At 47.6% G+C, this 21,859-nt stretch overlaps 1 protein-coding gene and 1 long non-coding RNA gene across 2 annotated transcripts in view; one reads left to right on the top strand and one right to left on the bottom strand.

Moving 5' to 3' along the window:
• Window positions 1–21,859, bottom strand: part of Rad51b (RAD51 paralog B) — a 754,045-nt gene that overhangs the window by 37,798 nt on the left and 694,388 nt on the right. The gene's annotated exons all lie outside the window — the stretch shown is intronic.
• On the top strand, window positions 1,939–12,405 carry LOC118595114. The gene is made up of 4 exons (XR_004946475.1): window positions 1,939–1,959; window positions 2,403–2,512; window positions 5,899–6,060; window positions 12,191–12,405. It is a non-coding gene; the product is annotated as an uncharacterized LOC118595114 (long non-coding RNA).

Genomic DNA, 21,859 nt, shown 5'->3' with positions numbered 1-21,859 from the left:
TTCATTCCACATTTGCTTTAGGTGATCAAGAAAAGAAATGTCTACTGTACCATCTCCCTGAGGCTTGAGGGTCTGGTTTGCTAGCTGGCTTCACTGGGCTTAATGCCGTCTCCCTCGCCTGTGCATTCTTGGGCTTTTTCACGCCAAATTAACTTTTCTTCAATTGATCTGGTCGTGCAGACACCTTCCCCTGCCCTAATCCTTCCTTTACCTACAGACTCAAAGACGCGGCCCCATGCTCCTACTTCCTCTCACATTCTTGCTCTCCTGTGTAACCTGACTAGAGTCGCCGCCAAAGCTTCCTGCTCTCTCCTGTTATTTTTCTCTCTCTCTCTTTTTGACATTGTCTTTTAAGTCCATCTGAATTCTTCCTTTACTAAGATCCACTTTCTCTCCAACCCCACAGAGTGGTCCCTCACTGCTCCCAGCCTTCCATTTGAATGCCATAGGGGTCGACCAGTTGTTGCCTTGCATATAACACCCATGCTTGCACGGCCCTCCTCTCCTCCCACTGGATTGTTGGATGAATGCAAGCCTGGTCCTTAAACATCCTTTACTATGCCAGGCACAGTCTAGATATAAAGTGGGTGCTGGCTCCCTCCTCCACTGCCTAACAGTCGTCAATCTTCCTTTCTTGAGTGTGAGGCCAGGGCGAATGCGGCCTGTCGGCAACCAGCTCATCCATTCCCTCCCCCAGCACACCCAGAGGGCTAACTGTGTGACCTTTTCCATCTGTCGATCTCCCTCTCTCTCGCTCTCTCTCATTTTTCTCTTCAAACGCACGGTCTTGGAGCTTGTTCTGAAGCCCGGCCTGGCTTGGAGGAAGGCTGCTTGCTCAGTTATATTTAGGCTAGCAGAGACATCAATTTTAGGCTCTTTAAAAATAAAGTCCCGTTTCAGCTGGATCCTCAAGCATGTTCCCACCCACTCCTTGCAAGAGGCTCATCTGCCTCCTGCATACAGGATCGTCTCAAGTACAGACACTTCACGTGGCCCACACATGTGTGAGCACGAGAGTCAGGATGTCAGCTAACCATGGCCCTCCCCGCCCAATTCAAGGAAGGATTTTTCTCCATTCCCTGGGTCTTCTTTCATCAGTCTGTTCTCTCCTTTGGGTCCCAGAGGACTTTGTGACTTCTTTGCTGATCCAGAAGCCAGACCTGTTACCAGAGAAGGTATTGCCTCCACCCATTTCTGCTCTCTGTATTCCTCATTCCTACACTCAGAAGCAAACAAGACAAAGGTCAAAAGATTGAAGCAGACCGTGGGACTTGCCACTGGCCTAGAATGTGACGTGCATGGCTTTGAATGCATGCTCCCAGTGGGTGGCCTGTGTGTGCAGGTGTGCATATGTGAGACACACTGAGGAGGCATGAGAAGAGGCACGTGTGAATGCCAGGCCGACCCTTCCCACTCCTTCTCTTGGCCCCACAGCTCTGGTTCTTTTCCATCCCCGCTGATGAAACACTTCTTTATGTCTTATTCACATCCTGTCTTGACTACCACAATTGTCTCCTTGCTGGGCCCACATGTCTCTCGTCACCAATGGGATCCAAATGTTGCTGACAAAATAATCTCACTGCCTTTGTGCCACAATCACATTCCTCCACTTTCTCAAATTCTTCTCTCTTCCCCTCACTGGGGGGAAATCACACACAGTCCGCCATCTTTCCCGGCCTCCCTGCGCCCCCACCTCTTGGCTCTCTAGCGGCCTTTTCTCTCACCCTCTTTCTGCTCTGACATCACAGGGCCTTTCAGTATGCCCAGCCCGTCTCCAGCCCGTCTCCAGCGCTGTGTCTTCAGCCAGCAAATGCACACTCCCAGGGCCCCGGAGAGGCAGCAAGAACCGGAGCTGAGGGCAGCCGGCAAACACAGACAAAACAGTAGCATCCAGCATCAGGAATGCTTGGAAGAAAAAGGAAGCAGGGAGGGAGGGGTCAGAGAGCACCTCTTAAGAGGGTAATTTGGGAAGGTCTCTCCGAGGCCTGGGATCTTCTCTCTGCTTTCCTTCACTCTGGGGCTCAGGGCTGGCACACACACTTGTGTGTGTCTGGATTGTCAGGTAAGAGAGGCAGTGGCCCAACTCTGTTTCCGTGGAGACCCATTCCATTCTCAACTCACTGAAGACTCCCTAGGGCTGGAAGAAATCAAGTGCGCGCGCGTGTGCGCGCGCACACACACACACACACACACACACACCTGTCCTGCTTCCACTTTCTACCCACAACACAATGGTCATTTAAATGTGATTAAATGTGGCTGAGCAGTGGCTACTCTGCCTGACTGTCCTGTCAACGTCTAGTGTGCCCCCTCCTCTAACTTTGAGAGCATCTATAGGCAGTGGTGACCAAAGCTGACTCCACCTACTCACCTAGGTCCTCCTCTTTTTCTACAAAGGGTAGCAGGACCCATACCATGGATTCTTGGTGATGATGGACACCATGGTTACTTTCCAACAAGACAGAAAAGAGCGCCCAGTGATGGAGGCTTCAGTGGATAATTATATTAGCAGGTAAAATAACTAACCTGAAATTGGTAGTAATTACAATGTAGTATGTGTGTGCTTTTCTTCTAAGAGGAGATGGGACAGAAGGGGAGCAAGACACAATCAGGGGTAAGATTAGGCTGAGAAGAAAATATGAGTGGCCCATCTCCCTCCAGGAGTGCACTCTGACAGTCAGCTGCCCACACAGGGTCCCTTCTCCAGGCTTCTTAGTGTGGTCTAGTGCAGATCTGCCCTGACCTGTGCAATAATTGTTACCTAAGGTAACAATTATTAGCTGGTAGGCATAATATATTAGCAAATCATACAAAAATGTACAAAAAGCGAATATAAACTATTTTGCAATTTTTAAAAATTGCACTTACAGGTTGAAATGGTACTTTGAGGTCAAAATATATTAATTACTGATTATAGTAAATATATGATAGATATAAATTGAATTACAGAAAAGTATTATTTTAAAGAGATTTTTACACTGTGTGTGTATGTGTGTGTGAATGCCTGAGGATGTGTGGAAATGTATAGAAGCCAGAAGTTGACCTTTGCTGTCTTCCTCAGTTGCTCTCCATGTTATATTTTTTTGAGTTAGAAAAGGTATAAGGGCTGGAGAGATGGTTCAGTGGTTAAGAGCACTGGCTGCTCTTCTAGAGATCCTGAGTTCAATTCCCAGCACCTACATGGTGACTCACAACCGGCTATAAATACAGTTTCAGGGGATGTGATATCCTCTTCTGGCCTCCAAAGGCACCATGCATGCACATGGTGTACACACACACACACACACACACACACACACACACACACACACTCATTCATGCATGTGTGTGCAGGCATGTAGGTGCCCATGGAAGCCAGAAGAGATCATTGTGTCTTCTGGCCGTTTGAACTGAACTGAGGTCCTCTAGAAAAACAGTACGTGCTCTTAACTGCTGACCCATCTCTCTAGTGCCTTGACGTGAAGTTTGAACCTGGAGCTCACGGATTGAACTGGATGAACTGACTAGTCAGTTCCAGTACTCCTCTGGTCTCTGCCTCCAAACAGCATTGGGATGACAGATCATCCACACCATGTGTGGCTTCATGTGCCTTTTGGGAAATCCAGACTCAGGCCCTTAAATGCCAAGCACTGATCATGAACTGTCTTCCCTTGAGATGAATTCTTAAAATTAATTTTACCTGTTTTTTTTTCCTTCTCACTGCGGCAAGTAGAAAATTTTAAATTATGTGTCTAGTTTACCTTTGGGGCTTGCTTGCTTTATTTATTTTTTTTAAATTTTTAAAAAGATTTATTTTATTTATTTATTACGTACACAGAAGAGGGCGCCAGATCTCATTACAGATGGTTGTGAGCCACCATGTGGGTGCTGGGAATTGAACTCAGGACCTTTGGAAGAGCAGTCTGCACTCTTAACCTCTGAGCCATCTCTCCAGCCCTTGCTTTATGTTTTTTATCAATAGCTGCCACCGGAGTCTCAGAACTCTGGTTTAGAAACAATGGTGTGAAGCCAGTTGCACTGTGTGGTGGGCACGCGGTCCAGAACTCCCTCTCCAGTGTAAAGCAGGCAAAAGAAGAGCCTTCCTAGGAGAAATGAGGGCCACTGGGGTGAGGAGGGGGAGGGGAGGGCATACAGAGGGCGGGGATATAGGAGGAGCCGCATCCATTAGCTAGCCCTGTTCTGTTCAGCTATGATTGGATCAGACCGCCCATTCATCTGAAATTGCAGGGAGGCCCTCATTCAATCATCCAAAGTGGAATCTGATCTTTATCTTGGGATAAACATTCCAAATGGAAGGTGAGTGCTAGGAGATAAGGGAGATAAGGAAACCATATGGCCCTGTCACTGGAGGCTCCCCGGGGCTTATTCCTGGAAGGATTGATGAGTCTGAGGGGGATCCTCATAAAGTCCTGTCTCTTGAGAAGGCAGAGGCTCCCAAACTCCCATGTGGGGATGTGAATTGTCCACAGACATAGAAGACTAGAACTCAGACTCTGCTACTCCAGCTCTCCCATGTCAGCGGGAACCTCTGTCTGCTCTGTCCGTCTCCCTTCATTTCCAAAGGTTCAGTATTATCAACATTTATACTGTACTGAGTATCTCCGGCCTGGATCTTCGCCTTATTCTAGTAATTCTCTTCTGTACCTCCATTCTTGGTTCTGACTAGTGATGTTTGCCAGGATGGTATTGGGCGTGGGGTGGGGAGCATTTTCCAGGTTGAGGTTTTTCTCTGGGTCTCTTAGGACCTGGAGACACATGGCAGCCTGAACTCCCAGGCATGAGGGAGGGCAGGTAATACGAACTCCCAAGAGAAAGGGATCTGGGACAGAGAGGAGAGGGAGGGGGGGGAAGGCTGGCTTTCCAGCATGTTCTGTCTTTCCTGGTATCATCAGGCACTCCATCCTTTAGTCCTCTGACTTGCTGCCCCTGCACAGCTGTGCTGACCCACAGTGGACAGCTAGGTACACAAGTGAATGTTCCTAACACTGGGGCAGACTCTGACTGGGTTCAAGGTACCCAACAATAACAGGAAGAACAGCCTGTAGAGACTGAGGGCCTACTTTATCTCAGTGCTCTCTGAGTCTCTTCTCCCAAGTCGGCTTAGCGCTACAAAATAAGTAAAATGTTGCCAAGGAGGAAACTGAGGTTCAGAGAGGCTAAGTTCCCTGAGTCTGCATACCCAGACGGCCTCGGTCGGACAGCCCCAAGTTAATGTGGGCAGTCCTGCCTGGCTGCCAAGCAAGCCCGTCAGAGCTGGACTTCACACTTGCTGAACAAACCAAGCCCACTAATGTCCAAACAGCCCTGGCCAGGAAGAGGCTACTTCCTAGACCCCTAGTTCCAACATATGGCGGGGGTATGTGGGATTAACCTAAGGAGGGAGTTTAGGGCCCTAGAATTCCAGCCCTGGGTTTCCCTGCTTTAGGCTTGCTCTGGCCCATGATCTTGGTTTCAGGCTTCTCGGTGCTCGGAGCACATCTAAACATTCGGAGAAAAACAAGAACGTGAACAATAGACGCTTGTGGGCTGGAGAACAGGGCTGACTTCCCCCGGGACTCGAGCTAGCGCTGTTCATAAGCCGCTCCAGCTGCACTCTCACGGTTGGGATGTCACTGGGACCTGGCTGAATTACAGCCTTGTCCTCCACGGGGCCTGCTCCGGACTCCTTTCATACCCAGGGAATGCAAATGTTGGTAGGGGGAGCTGAGACTGTGCAGAGGGGAAGGCATGTTTTTCTGCCTGGAATTTGGGAAATCAGACAAAAAAAAAAAAAAAAAAAAAAAGACACACACACACACACACACACACACACACACACACACACACGTAACTTGGCATGGTAGCTCTGCAGGCCACCTCCTAACAGACGTGTTCTGACCAGAGATGTTTGCCCCACAGGAAAATAATCAGCTTTCTATCAAGTGGACTCTGGGCACAGCCCCAGGGATCTCAGAGTCCGAAGGACCTGGAGAGCAGAAGAGGCTGGTGTGTGCCAGAGCAGCTTTGCCGGAAGGTGGTAGCACAAGTACCCCACTGGAAATAACACTAAGGCAGAAGAAGGTAGGCCAAAGGTGGCTCCTCGGAGCTGGCCTCTCTCAGGCTTCTTTAGACTATGGCTTCCCACTGTCAGCCCAGGGCAGCAGGGACAGAATATGTAGTCAAAGTTTCAGGATTAGACCAGAGAAGGACAACACAAAGCTCAGATCCCCCCCAACTCCCCATTCAGGGCCGACCAGTGACACCATCAATATCAGTAGGGCTAAATTTCCTTGTCAAGAGCTCTTTGCCTCTGTTGCCAGGACCGGAGGCAGCTGAGTAGTGTCCTGTCTGGGTGGCATCCCTGGAACAGGCCCTGCTTTTGAAGCGGCTGCTCAGACATCACATCATACTCTCAGGAGGGTGACCAGGTCCTTATACTCACTTGACCACCCTCCTGAGCAATGTTTTGGATCTGAGAGACTTCTGGGTTATTTGTGCCGATGGGGAGTGGAGAGGAATTTAGCAAGAAGTCTGTGGTTGGAGGACAGTGGATTTATTTACTGAAAGGGTTGGTGAAGGACCATCCGTTGGTGAAGGACCATCCAGGGGATGTGAAGAGCAGTGTTGTAAGAGCTGGGACTGGAGAGATTAGAAGGGGCAAGAAGATTCCCAAGAAGGATGTGGGTAACGAAGTAGAGGATTCTGAACAAACGGGTCAACTTTTGGAGAGCAAAAGCAAGGATGTAGCACCTAAGAACTTCAAAATGGCTGTAGGGCCCACTAGATTAGTGGTTCTCAACCTGTGGGTCTTGCTTGACCCCTTTGGGGGTGTCAAACGACCCTTTCACGGGGGTCACCTAAGACCATTGGAAAACACAGATATTTACATTATGATTCATAATGGTAGCAAAATTACAGTTATGAAGTAGCAATGAAAATAATTTTTTGGTTGGGAGGGGGGTCACCACAACATGAGGAACGGTAATATAAAGGGTCGTGGTGTTAGGAAGGTTGAGAACCACTGCCCTAGATAAACGGTGAGTGCTGAGGGTCTATCCTGGGAGCCTTCTCTTCCTTCCTGCTTTGCTGTACTTAGGGCACACCTACAGAGATTATTGAAGGTGAGTAGGTAATCTTACCTGCTACGTTCTTTACAGGCAAGGTAGTAAGGGCTACATGGTGTGGAAAGAGCAGGGAGAGGTGACCTGGGGACATGCAGTGTTCAGGTAGAAACTGGACCAAGTGAGGCAAAAGCCTGAGCTGAGCCTTCACGAGCCAGCCATGATCCGTCAGGGAGGTGGTGAGTTAGCCCAGGCAGAGGGAAGAGAGCAGGTCAAACCTGCTGAGACAGGAAAGAGCTGGTGCCCAAAGAAGGATACCAATATTCTTTGCTATATTCCTTCCTTCTCTTGTACCAAATACTGCTGGAGACAGAGTTTTTTTTATTTTAATTTTTATGAGTATGAGTGTTTTGATTGCATGTGTGTACGGACACTGCATGAGTGCTTGTGGAGATGAGGAGGATCCTGTGGAATTGGAGCCATGGATGGGTGTGAGCTGCCACGGGGCTGCTAAGAACCCAACCCAGGTCCTCTGCAAGAGCATCAGTGCTCTGAGCTCCTGAGCCATTGTTCCATCACCAACACAAGTCTTTTTATGCAGCCCAGGCTGACCTCAAACTCTCACTCTCCTGCCTCTGTCTCCAGAGTGCTGAGGTTGATTGAGTGCATTCCCACACCTGGCTCTTACTCTTGGCTTTGGACTCCTGAGTTTCTAACTGATGGGCTCTTGGGACTAGGAACACTTTCACAGTCTCTGCGTGTCTTTCCATTCTCCCCAGCACATTAACGTGAGGCTTTGTCCCTTGCTACGGTACTGGGCTGAGTCCCACAGAGGTTGTGTCTCTGGGCTCCTGCTCATCTCATACTCAGTGCTCTCCTGAAAGTCCACTCATCTGACATGCTGGAGGCAGACAAGCAGCCGGCATGCATGTTTGGAAGGGGATGCTCTGTTCCGAGAAAACGAACCAACATGACCACTGCATTTCTGGAATCGCAGTCTCCCACTATCTTTTCCACTGAGCTCCCCAAAACTTCCACTAAATTAACATACCCTTAGAATTCAGTGAGTGCACTAAATGCCTAATTTTACTCGCCTTGGAGACACAATCTTTGACCGTGTATGTCCACAGTTTCACGTGGGCTTTCCAAGTGTAGTCTCACTCCTCACAACTGAACACACAGTTGTCTGGCTTAAATCAAGCGAGCATCTGAGTTAGGCTAAATATTCTCCACTTTTGGCATGCCTAATGACTTCCATCTTTGTTTAAATTACATTAGGTTTGTGAGACCTGCCCTTCTTATCACAATCATCAGCACTTCAGCGTTCCATTTCCACTCATTTTTTATAAAAGAATTAAGGTCAAAATGCAAGAAAATAGTCACATTGCTTGCACTGAACAGTTAACAGGTGATGCTACAAAAATGGAACTGTTGCCCGGCAGGATCCAGCCCTGTGGGTGCCACAAGCCCTGGCTAACCTGCCAACCTGGGACAGCCTGAATCCAGGGGTTGTCTCAAGAACTAGGATGGTGTGGTCAAGAGAAAATGCATAGTATTGCCAGGGTCAAAGATTGAAGACCCAGAATGATCTCATCCTACGAAGCTCAACAGGCGTAAATCCTGGCACCTACTTGGGCAAACACAGCCATACAATGAAGCTGGGGGTGAAGGCTGCTCTCCAAGCAGAGTGCTCCATGGACGTGTGTGTAAACATTCCAGCATTTCTAAATTTGGGGATGTGTGAAAACAGAGGGTCCTAGGACCCACCATTCTGCTATGCTTATCAGGGAGACCAGTCAACTGGCCAAGTCCTAGGTTGCCTTTTCCTAAAGCACAGTGGCTCTAGGCTGTTCTGCTCACAGGGGGACGGGGGGGGGGGGGGGGGGGGGGGGGGGGGGGAGGCGGGGGGGGGGGGGGGGGGGGGGGGACAAGTTGCTATCAGCTCCAGAGATAGGGGGCTTAGTGCCAACCAAGCGATGAAAGGACACTTAGTATTCCTTAAAGACATTCTTCAGGAGACCAGCAAGTGCCCGGAAACAGATACCCAGGAACCCTCTGCCACTTAGCAATCCAAGCAGGGGTCGTATAATATGGTCCTTGTAAACTGTAGCTCTAGAACACATACTGAGACCTTTTCTCCTCAGAGCTCCCTGATTATCAAGACCCTTTCATCAGAGCTTTACTCTTGAGACGGAATCCCCTTCATGTGGAAAACATGTGAGGAGGCTACTATGTTAGAGGGACACCCACAGGAGGCTGAACCTCCTGGCTAGCCTCCGCCGTGTCTTTCTGAGTGACTCAGGACAAGTTCTCTCATTGTCAAAGAGGGGTGATCTGTCAGAGATCTATGTTCAGGTATTGATTGGAATATTGGCAAAATACGACAATATGTGACATGGGGAAAACAAAATATGCTTAAAAAAACCAAAAACTTAAAACCTAATGAGATATTTATGTTCTTCCCAGCTGGGAAATTTGTTTTTACATTCTTGACTATTTCTTTTATTATTTTATTGTTCATTATGTGTGTGGTGGTGTGTTATGCTGCTACACGTGTGGAGGCCCGAGTTTGAAGTTAGATGTGTTACTCAGTTGCTCTCCGCCACATTTTGTGAAACAGTGACTGTCACTGAGCCTGGCGTTCACCTGCTCTGGTAGTAGCTTGGTGAGCTGTAAAAAGCCCACCTTCTATTTCGGCTACCACAACACCTGGCTTACAGACACCCACCACACTTTGTACAAACTCAGCTCCTCATTCTAGGACACTTTACCAACTGAGCCCTCTCTCAGCCTCCAGGGAAACGTTAAGTTTGACCCTGGGGTTTGTGAGAGATGATGAGAGGGAGGATTTGAACCCCATGCAGGACTAGAATAAGGAAACCAAAACTAGCAAGCTGTTTTCTAAGTCCAACAGTCCCAAGCCACGCCTTCCTCCTTCCCTTGTAAGTGATGCAAGCATTATTCACAAGGCGGGATATAAAAACTGCCTCTTAATTAAATCTAAGGCCAAACGTACTTTTTCCAGAGTCTCGAAGGCCCACATTTCGAGTTTGAGTTCACAAGACCTAGTTTGGAAGGCAGCTTTTGTTTGACCTTAAAATAAGACGCCGGAGTAGACAGGTGGGGTTTGTGATTCCTGTTTGGCAAGCCTCCCTAGAGACAGTCCAAGAACCCTCAGCGGCAGGAAATCAAACACCTGAGCTGAGAAGGAACTACCTGCGGTCCACGGTTCAGACCAGCCAGACCAGGGAAGTGGGGAGGCTGGGCAACTCCTGTGCCAGCTGAAAGCCCACTTTTGTTAGACCTACATCCCCATCACCCTCTATGTCTCCAGAGGAAGAGGCTGTACCATGGAAGGTGTGGGTTTTCCCCAAGGGCCCACAGTGGGCCTATGGCTGCAGGAAGTCATCCCAGGCCTCTTGAGCCTTAAGCTTAGGGGAGGAGGGACCGCCTCCGCTCCACCGCCGCCCCCTACCCCTTTCGGGTTGGTTTGCACTGGAATGCCACGCTTTTCATAGTGTCCGAGTGATAAGCACTTTCTAAATATGTACAGCGATGGTCAGATAAGAAACCAAGCCTAGGGCTTTGCAGGTCAACGCTCTGCTGGTACTGCCCGCAGCTGCAGGGACTCGGGATGGGGTGGCGTCCCCCCTGCAAACTTCCGCGTCTCCTTATAGGATCTGCTCCCTGCCAGGGCCCCCATTTTTCAATTTTTACTTTTGGAATTAGGAAAAAAATAAGATCCCCATCCACCATCTCCCCGCGCCTCTATCCTCAGCTTCCACCACCTAAACCCAGATAGGTGACCCTAATGGCTGAGGTCCCATCCCTACCGCCTCCAGCCCCCTCGAGCCTCGCTCAGCCCCACAATGCACCCTTGCACCGGGCCTGCAGCCAGGCCGGGGGATTTGGCACAGGGATAGGGGGCAATATTCGTCAGATATTTAAAACAGAGCCGGGAGAACAAAGCAGGTCTTTGTGCGGCGCGGCAGCGGGAGCCGGGAACCTAGAGCCGCGGGGCCGCGCACCGAGCTTGGCTGGGGCATGGGCGCATGCGTGGCGCGCGCTCCGTGCGGTTCCAGACCCGGTTCTCCCGCGTTCCCCGCGCGCTCTCCGCGCGGCGGGCTGCAAGAGAGGCTGCATTTCACATACAACATGTTTAATTGAAAGAGAGAGAGAGGGAGGGAGGGAGGGAGGGGGGAAAGAAAAGAAAAGAAAGAAACAATCATTTTCCATGTTTCTGTAGGAAATATAGGCCATTAAAATAAAATGATAGACCAATTGGGAACTCAGGTTTTAAATGGCCCGGACTAATAGGACACTTGGGTCATGTAAAGACCAAAGCATTTGGAAAAGACGTCTTCTTTGGATGGTAGAAGTGAAATCTTTTTGAAGGAACGGGGCCCTTTTGTCTTGTTTATGCTGGATGACCACACTTTCGGTTTCCTGTTTATTGTCACTTGGGATTTGGGAGCGATGATGGTTATTGTCAAGGCACTGGCTTTTGTTTGGGGGCTGTGGTCTGGCCATCGTTTATTTTATTTATTTATTTATTGGTTTTTCGAGACAGGGTTTCTCTGTGTAGCATTGTGCCTTTCCTGGAACTCCCTTTGGAGACCAGGCTGGCCTCGAACTCACATACGCCACCACTGCCCGGCTATTTATTTTATTTTAAAAGGAAAATAGAAGTAAGTGGAGTTTTCATGGTACAAAAGATGAGATTTTTGTCACGAACTAAGGAGTTCTCAAGGGAGGGGGCTGGTAAATTTTTTTTGTTGTTATTGAAGAAGGTTGAAGAGCTCTCCTGAGTAGGGTTGATTAAAAGTGACTTTGTGGGAGAAATATGCTGTGCAAAGTACCCTGTTCTGCTTTGCAATAACGAAGATAGTCTCAATATACAATGGAGAGACCAACAGAGGCTGGAGGAAGCCAGCTTCAGTCTTGACTTAGGAGAAAAGTAGTCTCAAACATCTACAGCTTTCCAAACAAGGCTCCAGGACCAAAGTCCAGTGAGGTTAACTGCACAGCCCTTACAGGGCAAGTCTGGGGGAGCAGAAAGAGTCAAAGGGGCCCCAGCAGTGCTGGGCTCTGCCCTTCTCTACCTGGGTACATACTCGATGAATTTATGGCTCTTTCCTTTCTCTCCATAGCTCAATTGCCAGGTGGTCGGTCACAAGTAAGGGAAGAGACATTTTCTCCGTTTCTGGGCACAGAATGGAAAGCCTCGTGTATGCTAAGTGTACACTCTGCTCCTGGGCTGCTGCCCCAACAAAGGGATTTTTTTATGTGAGCTCATCCTGGCAAGAAGCTCTTTTACCATCCTTGACTTCCAGATCTCCAGGGCAACTGCTGTTGGGACGTCATAAGCAACAGATCATGGCCCTTAAAGGCCACACTTCAGCAAGGGCAGATAAACAATTTCACAGCGATGGTCATGTAGCAGGCTCATTCTTAAATGTGGGCTGGTTAGTTAGGATGATGTAAGTGGTTCCCCCCCCCCCCCACTCTTTCCCATTCTGGCTGGGTCGGGATATAGTCTAGGACTGTACCTTGGGATGTAAGGTAAGGGAACAGTGGGGTCCCTTGTTTTAGACACAAAGATAAAGTCTTGACTTCCCCACACTGAGTCCCAGATTCAGCCCCAAACACACCCCAAACTGAGCCCTTGGCTCGGCTTCTTTCTATATCTGTCTCATCCTTACTCTCACTCTGTCCCTCTCCCTCTCTTAGGTCATTTTGTCTTCCCTTCGCTAGCTCACAAAGGTGGTTGTTGTAGAGAGACTCCAAGACGGCAGCCTTGCCTGCTCTCTCGCCTCATTGAACCTGGGTGAGCCACGGTGATATGTTTGACCAAAAGACTGATTATTACAGAAACTCTAGACCTTCCGCAGCTTGGATCCGGCCATGCAGATTGAGTGACAGCTCTTCTGGGCATCTGGTTCATTGACCTTACCGACCGCTCTAGCCTTAGCAGCCATTGGACTGCTGTGGCGAGTGCACACTAGAACTGGCTAGCTGAGTCAACCTAATGATTGTGTTAAGTTCCTGTGTCTGGGCTAGTGTGTTACGTAGTGATGAATAACTAAACAGGAAAGAAACGGAGAGTGGAAGGAGAGGATCTTCCAGGGTCACAGGCGTTTTGAAGAACTCTAATTTCTTAACTTCCTTGTCTTTGTGTTCCCCAATATCAGCCTTCTTTTTGGAGCTATGCCTGGCACCCAGCCCTACGAAAACCTTGCCTGTTCACTTAGTGCTCCCTGCACATGGGTTTCAACACAAAGACTAGAGTACAGGGTCTTTCCTTCCTTCCTTCCTTTCTTCCTTTCTTCCTTCCTTCCTTCCTCCTTCCCTTCCTCCCTCCCTCCTTCTCTTCCTTCCTTCCTCAATGTCTCCCCCAGTGTGGGTCAGCATGGGGATTATCCATGACAGCAGCATTTCCAGGTGTCTGAACTGTTGGGCTTTCGATCTGAGAGGTTGGATACCTGTCGTTAGATGGTCTCTGCTTGGGCTCACCCCCAGTCAGCCACACCGTGAACCTCACAGAGTGAGGTTCTTTCATATCACTCATGGAAAGAGACCTGGGCCAAGGGGGCCGTGCTAATCTGTTCAGATTTGTCACCGATAAAGCCACCTCAGGGACATTGAGGGAGCCCAAACTGGGTAGGTGGGTGGGAGAAAACCCCATGTGGGTGTGAGCTCCAGCATGCACTCATGAACCTTCCAGGACCGGCCAAAAAACACATCCTGTGAAGGACCCTTCCATATGTCCAGGATCTCCTTTGATAGTCCATCTGTGGGAGTGTGTAGTAGACTATGCTGGGGTGAGCAGTGAGGATACAGGTCAACCTAGGTAGAAGCCAGAGCCCACTCAGGAGCCCTGTGATCCCAGGGCATGTTCAGAGTTTGGGGGAGGGGAAGCAAAGGAATAGCAGAGCATGGGTAGCTTAGGAAGGGTCCCTTTATCCCTCCAACAATCATTCTGTGAGCCAGACTTGGCTGGAGTGCTGGAAGATGAGGTGAGGTAGGAGGCAAAGATTCTGCTGTTGGGCAAAACACTTGGTATCTGGCACATCTGTCAGTGCCCAGGCAGAGCTTGGCTGACAGCAGTATGGGAGGCATTGTGGCAGCCCCTCATTACGTCATCTTTTGACTTCAGTAAGACCTAGAACAGAACTCCCTATGCCGTGAAGTGAGAATGAATGTGGGCACCAGAGTCCCATGGATCCAACTCCATCACTGTCGGCTGTGTGGCCTTGGACATATTATTCTTTCTGTAGGACTCTAGATTCTCATCTCTGGTCAAACAGCACTTGGAGGGGGATTCCACAGGGTCTTGCTGCCCAACTATCACTTAACCTGGCTACTGAAAGTGCTCAGGAACGTCTCAGGCTGCCCACACAGCGCAGAAGCCATGCTCTGCCATCACAACAGCTCACGCTTAGAAAAAATAAGCGATAATGGAGGAAGAGGAGAGCAGGGAATTTAGAAAGAGAGCCTCAGGAAGGATTTCAATTCTGCCTTAATCCTACCTTAAGCCCCAGTCTATGACAGTCCCAAAGGCCTCCAGAGAGCTGTGATTGCTAGCCCAGCTTCTTTCCTCTCAGCTTCCCATAGATGTAGTTCTTATTTCACTTGAGGAAGACGGGGCAGATGGAGAGACAACGCCATGCTTCTGAGAGAAAGCCCACCCATGGATCTTCAATGTCTTTGCCAAATAGCCTCCAATGTGAAGCCATGTGCATGGCACAAACATTTCCCTCTGCACAGGAAAGCATGAGCTAGATAGAACCTTAGATCCTTCAAGCATCACCACCACACCACACCAGCATCCAGATGGTGCCGAGAGCCGCTTACTCTGGGGTGGAATTTATTCTCTGCCAAGGTGCTTGGATCTCTGTGGGGAGAGTCATTTTCTTGAGAAAGTGTTCCCTTCACTTCATCTTCCAGGGGCCCATTTCCTGCTCAGCAGGCTCCAGGAGAGTGAAGGCCCAGCACCAGGTCTGGGCTCGATTCCAAACTCCTGGTGTTTCCAACCCAGAGGAGGCATGCCTGTTGTAAATCTTGCTTCTCCTTAAAGTGGTTCAACAGAAGGAAGACATTGGAATCTTCCTTCGTACACCCCAGTCATGCGCCTTTCACGGTCAGCTAACCTTGGGACCTCAAAATAAAGCACAGAGCCCCACTGATCCAACCGATTTACCCACCACATTCTATCGCCTTCAGAGAAGTCTGCCTTTTGAGCATATCTGATCAACTGAGAGACAACTGGTTAAAATGTGTAGGGAAGAATGGTTTCTTTTCCTCTCCAGATGTGATCCTTGGGACATCCAGGGCCACTGCATGCTCATCCAGCATCCATGTTTAAATTTATCGGAGGTACCCTCTTGTGGAGATAGTCATGGCAGGACACAGCCTACCTAGATGAGCGTCTGCCCCCATTAGCTCTCTGTGCAAACACGGCCTGTACAGCTGGACATGGTGTGCCTCTACACTGTTACTAGCCCTTGAATCTCTTCTTGGGGAGGTACTTACTGAAGAAGAGACTTTGTGGACACTTAACACAGGTTTCTGGAGCCCTAAGATCCACACCTTAGTGTGGGCATGTTTTGAGGTCTGGGAGAATTTGGAAACGTTTTATGGTAAGGCTCAATTTTCCTGGGTCAGAAGGCCAGCTTTTTGAAGTTAAGGTAATCTCGGAAGATGAAACAGCTGGTCGGTCCGCCATAATCCTGCCGAAAAACTTGAGAGCAAACACCTTTGGATTTGCTCATTTGGGTTCTTTCAGGGAATTCCCAAGAACTGTCACCCTCTTTTAAGAGAGGTTAGGTTCATGGTGCCACTCTCCCTTCCTCCTTAGGAGCCAGGCTGTGGTTAGGACATCTGGATGCAGGGAGTTTGAACACAGCTCTGCTTTCAGGTCTAAATCCAGTCACCTGTCAAGAGGCTCACTTTGCCTGCTTTGATGAATCCATTTACAGAGTTCTTCATGGTGTGGTCTGGGGGCACAGGGGGCAAGCCTGGAAGGCTCCCTGCAGGATCTCAGGGGTATCGTCTTCCCCAGCTGTGACCCAGCATAAGCACCTCTAAAACCAAAAGAACCACACACAGCATGCCTACGTGTACAAACTTCAGGGGGAATGATGACTTCCGGTTTAGCTTAGCATTTTCTAAATGGACACTTAATAGACCCAACACCAGGTTCTACTAGGAAGTGCAGAGATCCATGTTCATTCTTCACCCAGATATTTACTGAGGAGTAATGTACCACATGCCAGCCCCGGGTCAGGCTCTGAGTGAACAGCAAGGGGAAAAAAGATCCTCTGCCTACAGCTGAAATGCTATTTTCCTAACCACTGCGACCCCTCATCAGATCTGAAGTCTGGGTGCATTCCGTCTCGAGAAACAGTATCCACTTTAGCTGTCTGATGCATTCTGCTTTTCTCCACTAAACCAGCTTAGGAGGAGAGAAACCTTGTCTATAGAACTGGCACTTTTATTGGCACCATGTTGCCCTCACTGATGTGGTCTGGCTAAACCAGTTTGTTGCCCAAACTAGAAGACAGAAAGATATCCCGGTGATGGAAATCCAGCCTCTGTGGAGGATCTGTTGCCAAGTGAGGGTCAGGGCTAGATGGCCAGTGATTCTAGGACCGGTGGGCCCTGGAGGTTGGAGTGGCAAAGCAATAACTAGAGTACAAACTGGTGAGGACATGCTTCTCCAGGCACGCACACGCACACGCGCATGCGTGCGTGCAAATGCATATGAGCATGAAACCTTGGATGTCCTTTTTGAGACAGGAATTCATATTGGTCTGAAGCTCACAAAATAGGCAAGGCTGGCTGGACAGCAAGTCCCAGGGGCACATCTGTCTCTGCCTCCCCAGTGCTGAGATTACAAGTGTACACTGCCTCACCTAGACAGGTTCTAGGGATTGAGTATGGGCCCTTATGCTTGACACGATGCAATGTGTACATTTAACCATTTTGGGCAGGGGTTGGTTGCCAACCACAAAGATGGGCCAAGGAATGGCCTGGGAAGGCCTTCTTCTCCCTTCTCCTCCAACCCCCTAAAATCATCCCAAGTAAACATGCAGAAAAAAAGTGGGGGCATTTACACACCGACTAGCTCAAAGAACAGCCTGAGCTCCTGCATGTCCAGCTCTTCCCCTCAAGGTCTTACTTTAAGAACAACTGTTGCTGTTCAATAGAAGGCATCACACCTGGTATCTCCAACTCTTGTCTCAGCAGACATGTTTGGGGCCCAGTCAGGCAGGTGAGGGCCTGGAACACTGCTAGGAAGAGATGAACACAGATGCCTTTGAGAACGGGGAGAGTTAACAGGGCTCAAGCTTTTCAGTCATACTCTAAGAGCAGAAATTGTTTTCTTTTCTACTAGGGAAGGATTTCCCCAGGGATGTCCCAGAGGGAACCTTTGTTAGAGTCGGGGCCAAGGCTTAGGTGTCAAAGACCTGTAGACCCTGCAAGCCTTAAACCAATAATGTGAGCAGCTAGCTCATGGGAAAGTAAGACTCTCCATTCCTGAATGATCTTCACAAGATCCCAGAACAGCAACAGCATCCAGGGACATGGAACATCGTACTCTAACAGCTACCCATGTGAAGTGGGTAAGATGGGGTCAGGTAGAGATCAGAGAGAACAGGGGCCATTTTTAAGTTCTCACTACCTGGGGGCCTGTTCACTTGTGACATCACTGGATTTCTGAATAGGTCCAGTCCAACAGCCTACATGCAATGTGTCCCTACCTTAACCTCCTTTTTAAAAGATTTCCTTTAAGTGTATGTGTGTGTGTGTGTGTGTGTGTGTGTGTGTGTGTGTGTGTGTGTACATTAAGTGCAGATACCTGTGGAGGCCAGAAGAAGGTATTGGAGCCCCTGAAGCTAGAATGGTTATAAGCCAGCTAAGGTCAGGGCCAAGAACCAAACTCCAGTCCTCTGCAAGAGCAGCAAGTACTCTTAGCTGCTGAGCCATTTCTTCAGCCCCTCAGGGGTCCCTTAAGATCAACAAATGACAGGCTAACGCTGGCCTTTTCTCTAAGAAGATGCAACACTGCATTCAAGTCTGTGTAAGACAATGGCTGAGGAGGTATGAGTCCCAAAGAAGCATCAACTGTACCTAAAATTGTTTAAGGTGTTCTAAAGGAAGAGAAGGAGAGATGTTGGTGAGAGGTGGGAGAGGGTGGTGAGGCTGACTGGGAGAAGTGGCCAGGGAGGCTTTGGTGCTGTGAGATCCAGCATGGACAGGAGAAAGGCGTGAGCCTGTAAGTATGGGGAGCAAGTCCGTAAGCAGCACCCTTCCATGGCCTCTATATCAGCTCCTGCCTCCAGATTCCTGCCCCACTTGAGTCCCTGCCCTCACAGCTTTTGATGATGAACTGTTATATGGAAATGTGAGCAAAGTAAACCCCCTTCTCTCCAAGGTGCTTTTGGTCATGGTGTTTGATCACAACAATAGTAACTCTAAGTAACAACTGATAACTTCAGATCATGCACAGAAGGCTGGATAGAACCGTTGTGAGTCAGCAAGCAAGGAAATGGATGATCAAGGTGGACTCTATGGTTACCCGTTCTGGACCAGGACACCTTGGCCTTGGTGAGTGAAAAGACATGCTGCCAGGTTGGGTGTCACATGCCCGTCCTCCCAGCTCTGAGAGGGAAAGGCAGGATGATCACAAACTCAAGGTCAGTTTGGGCTACACAGCAAGACTCTGTCTCAAAAACAAAAGCAAAAGGGCCAAGAGACTTTAGGTGGAAGCTGTCAGGGCAGAGCACTAGAAAGGAAAAGACTATGTGGAAAAATCTGTGCAAGGGCCACCTTGAAAATGTGTGTCCTAGTGAGATGTGCACACCAAGAATGTAGCTCTGCAACAGTAGGCAAGGAATGACCAAAAGCTCCAAGAGGAGTAAGTCAGAGTTCATACAGGACAACGACTCATATAAATACCATCCAGCTTGCAAGTAGTCATTCCAAACTACCCGTGGCTGGGGAATTTTAGAATCCTCATTCTAATAAAGCTTTAAACAATCCCCAAAGGAAAAAGTTTCTAATTCAGAAGTTACTAATGATCAGATAAAAACTCTATGCTCTCTAAAGAAATGCCTAAACGGTCAACAATAGAACCTTTGAAACATCCACCATTCAATCAAGACAACTAGACTCGCCAAGGAAAAGGAGAATGTGACCCACACCAAGAGAATCCTCAGCTAATAGAAACACACTTGACAGTGACAGAGTTGATTAGGCGAAGAGGCGGGCACGTTGAAAGAAACATAACAATGTGAAATGCACTCAAGAGTTTAAAGAGAAACACGGATGGAATGAGGAAAGACTCGAAGATACGAAATAAGAACCAAATGTTACTTCTAGTTATGGGATTAAAAGTAAAATGGAAACTGCAGGAGAGAAAGAGGTGAAATTGAAAACATCCAGCAATGGAAATATTCAGATGGAGGCCGAGAAGAAAGACTTCAGGAAATAAAAGTATGAGTGGAGAGAAGGGAGAGTGAGTAGATTCTTAACAAAATGATGGCCAAAAGTTTTCCAAATCTGATGATAAGAATGATAAATACCATTGATTCCATCTGAGAATTACAGTGGATCCCAACCATCAGAGACAAAACCACATTATGGTACATTGTAATCAAATTATGGGGCTGTGGCTGATACTGAATTACTGGCTTAGTTGATAGAGTGCTTACTTAGCATGCAGAAAGCCCTGTGCTTAGTTCCCAGTACTAAATAAAATTGGATGTGATGGTAGACACCTCTAATTCCAACACTGGAGAGGCAGAGGCAGGAGGATCTCTGAACTTGAGGCCAGTCTGGTCTACAAAGAGAGTTCCAGGACAGCCAGGGCTACACCCTGAGAAACCCTGTCTTGAAAGACCAAATAAAGCTGGGTGGTGATGGTGCATGCCTTTAATCCCAGCACTTGGGAGGTAGAATCAGGTGGGTCTCTGTGAGTTTGAGGCCAGCCTGGTCTACAAAAGCAAGTTTCAGGACAGCCAGGATTGTTACACAGAGAAACCCTATTGAGGGGGGAACCAAATAAATAAATAAAATAAATAAAAACTTAAGAAAAATCTTAAATATAAACCCAAAATCCCTATTATTTTATGTTTTAGAAAGAGTAAGAAATATTGCAGACTTTTGACCAAAGTTAGGCCAACTAGAAGACAATGGACCAATACCTTGAATTCTCATAAAGAAAACAAGAACTCAACCTAGCATTCTGTATCCAGTGAAAATGCTCTTTATAAAAGGCAAAAGCATAATAAAGACTTTTCAAAGCAAAACTAGAGTTTCACTACAAGTAGATCTGCACTGTAAGAAATATTAAAGGAAGTTCTTGAGGCAGGAAGCTTAGATCCACACAAAAAGAGTGAAAAGTGCCAGAGGTGGTTAACACAAGGGCCACACAAACGTGAACATGAAAGTCAATGATGTAGATAAAATGAACTATACAAAGGAATGCTCAGTCCACAAGAAGAAGAGGATAGTGAGGGGCAGACAGGACAATAGGAAAACAAACTGTAGACTATTCTATTTACATATGCTTATAGAAGAGACACCTTTAAGAATAAAAACGAAAATAGTCTCCAAGTAAAAGAATAAGATGCTGGGTTGGGGATTTAGCTCAGTGGTAGAGCACTTGCCTAGCAAGCACAAGGCCCTGGGTTCGATCCTCAGCTTAAAAAAAAAAAAAAAGACTAAGATGCTGAACCATGCAGCACTTATTAGAAATCAGGAATGACTTAATTACCACAAAAGAAAACTACAGCGTAAAGGATATCACTAGAGATAGAGAGACAATCTTATAAAGATAGAAAGATGTAGGAAGACATAATAAAACTCAATGTTTGTGTATCCACAAACAGAATTTTATAGCACATGAAAGAAAAGTGGATGAAAGATGAACCAGACACACAATTATAGCTTAAAAGATCCACTTCTCAGGAATCAATAGAACATATAGAAAAATAAGAATATAGAAGATGTGACAGTGTGATCATTTGACTTGAGCTGAGACTTATAGAGCCTCCCACTCAACAACAGGACATCCATTTCTTTTCAAGTTTACATAAGACAGTCACCAAGGTAGGTTATAGTCTGGGGCAGAAAAACATTAAAAAAAAAAAAAAAAAAAAAAAAAAGACTACATTTGAGCTAAGGATGGAGCTCAGTGGTAGAGTACTAACCAGGCATGTGCGAGATTCTGGATTCAGTGTCCAGCCCTGCAAAGAAAAAAGGAAAAAGACTACATTTTTTTAAAAATTGAAACTTAATCACAAGATAATTAAATTAGAAGTAAAACCAGGAAGATATTTAGAAAATACCCAGATACTTGCAAGAAAATGAAGTAAATGTGAGGATAGTTTAGAATTTTTGTTTAGAAATGAATGGAATAAAGACAATTTTTGTTCTGTTTTTAGAGACAGAGTCTCACTATGTATCCCTGGCTGTCCTACATAGACCAGGTTGGCCTCGAACTCATAGAGATCCACCTGCCTCTACCTTCTGAGTGCTGGGATTAAAGGCAAGTGTCACCATGCCCAGCCTAAGACATAAATAATTTTAAAGTTTGAAATTCACTGGTTTTAATTACTCACCATGTTATACAGCAATCACGATGATTTAATTCTAAAACATTTCCAGTATCCACACCTGTTAGCATTTAATTTCTTCTTCCTCTTTCCAGTACCCCCCAGAAGTCTATCACAGGCAGGTCAATTCCATCCTAAACTCTGTCTATCTATGCTCTAGACCCATTCATTCCTCCAAATGTTCATTTTTTTTTTTGT

The sequence above is a fragment of the Onychomys torridus genome, chromosome 14 (genome assembly GCF_903995425.1).
Source record: "Onychomys torridus chromosome 14, mOncTor1.1, whole genome shotgun sequence".
In the NCBI taxonomy this organism is placed as follows: Eukaryota; Metazoa; Chordata; class Mammalia; order Rodentia; family Cricetidae; genus Onychomys; species Onychomys torridus.
This window is presented reverse-complemented; position numbering and strand designations above follow the sequence as displayed.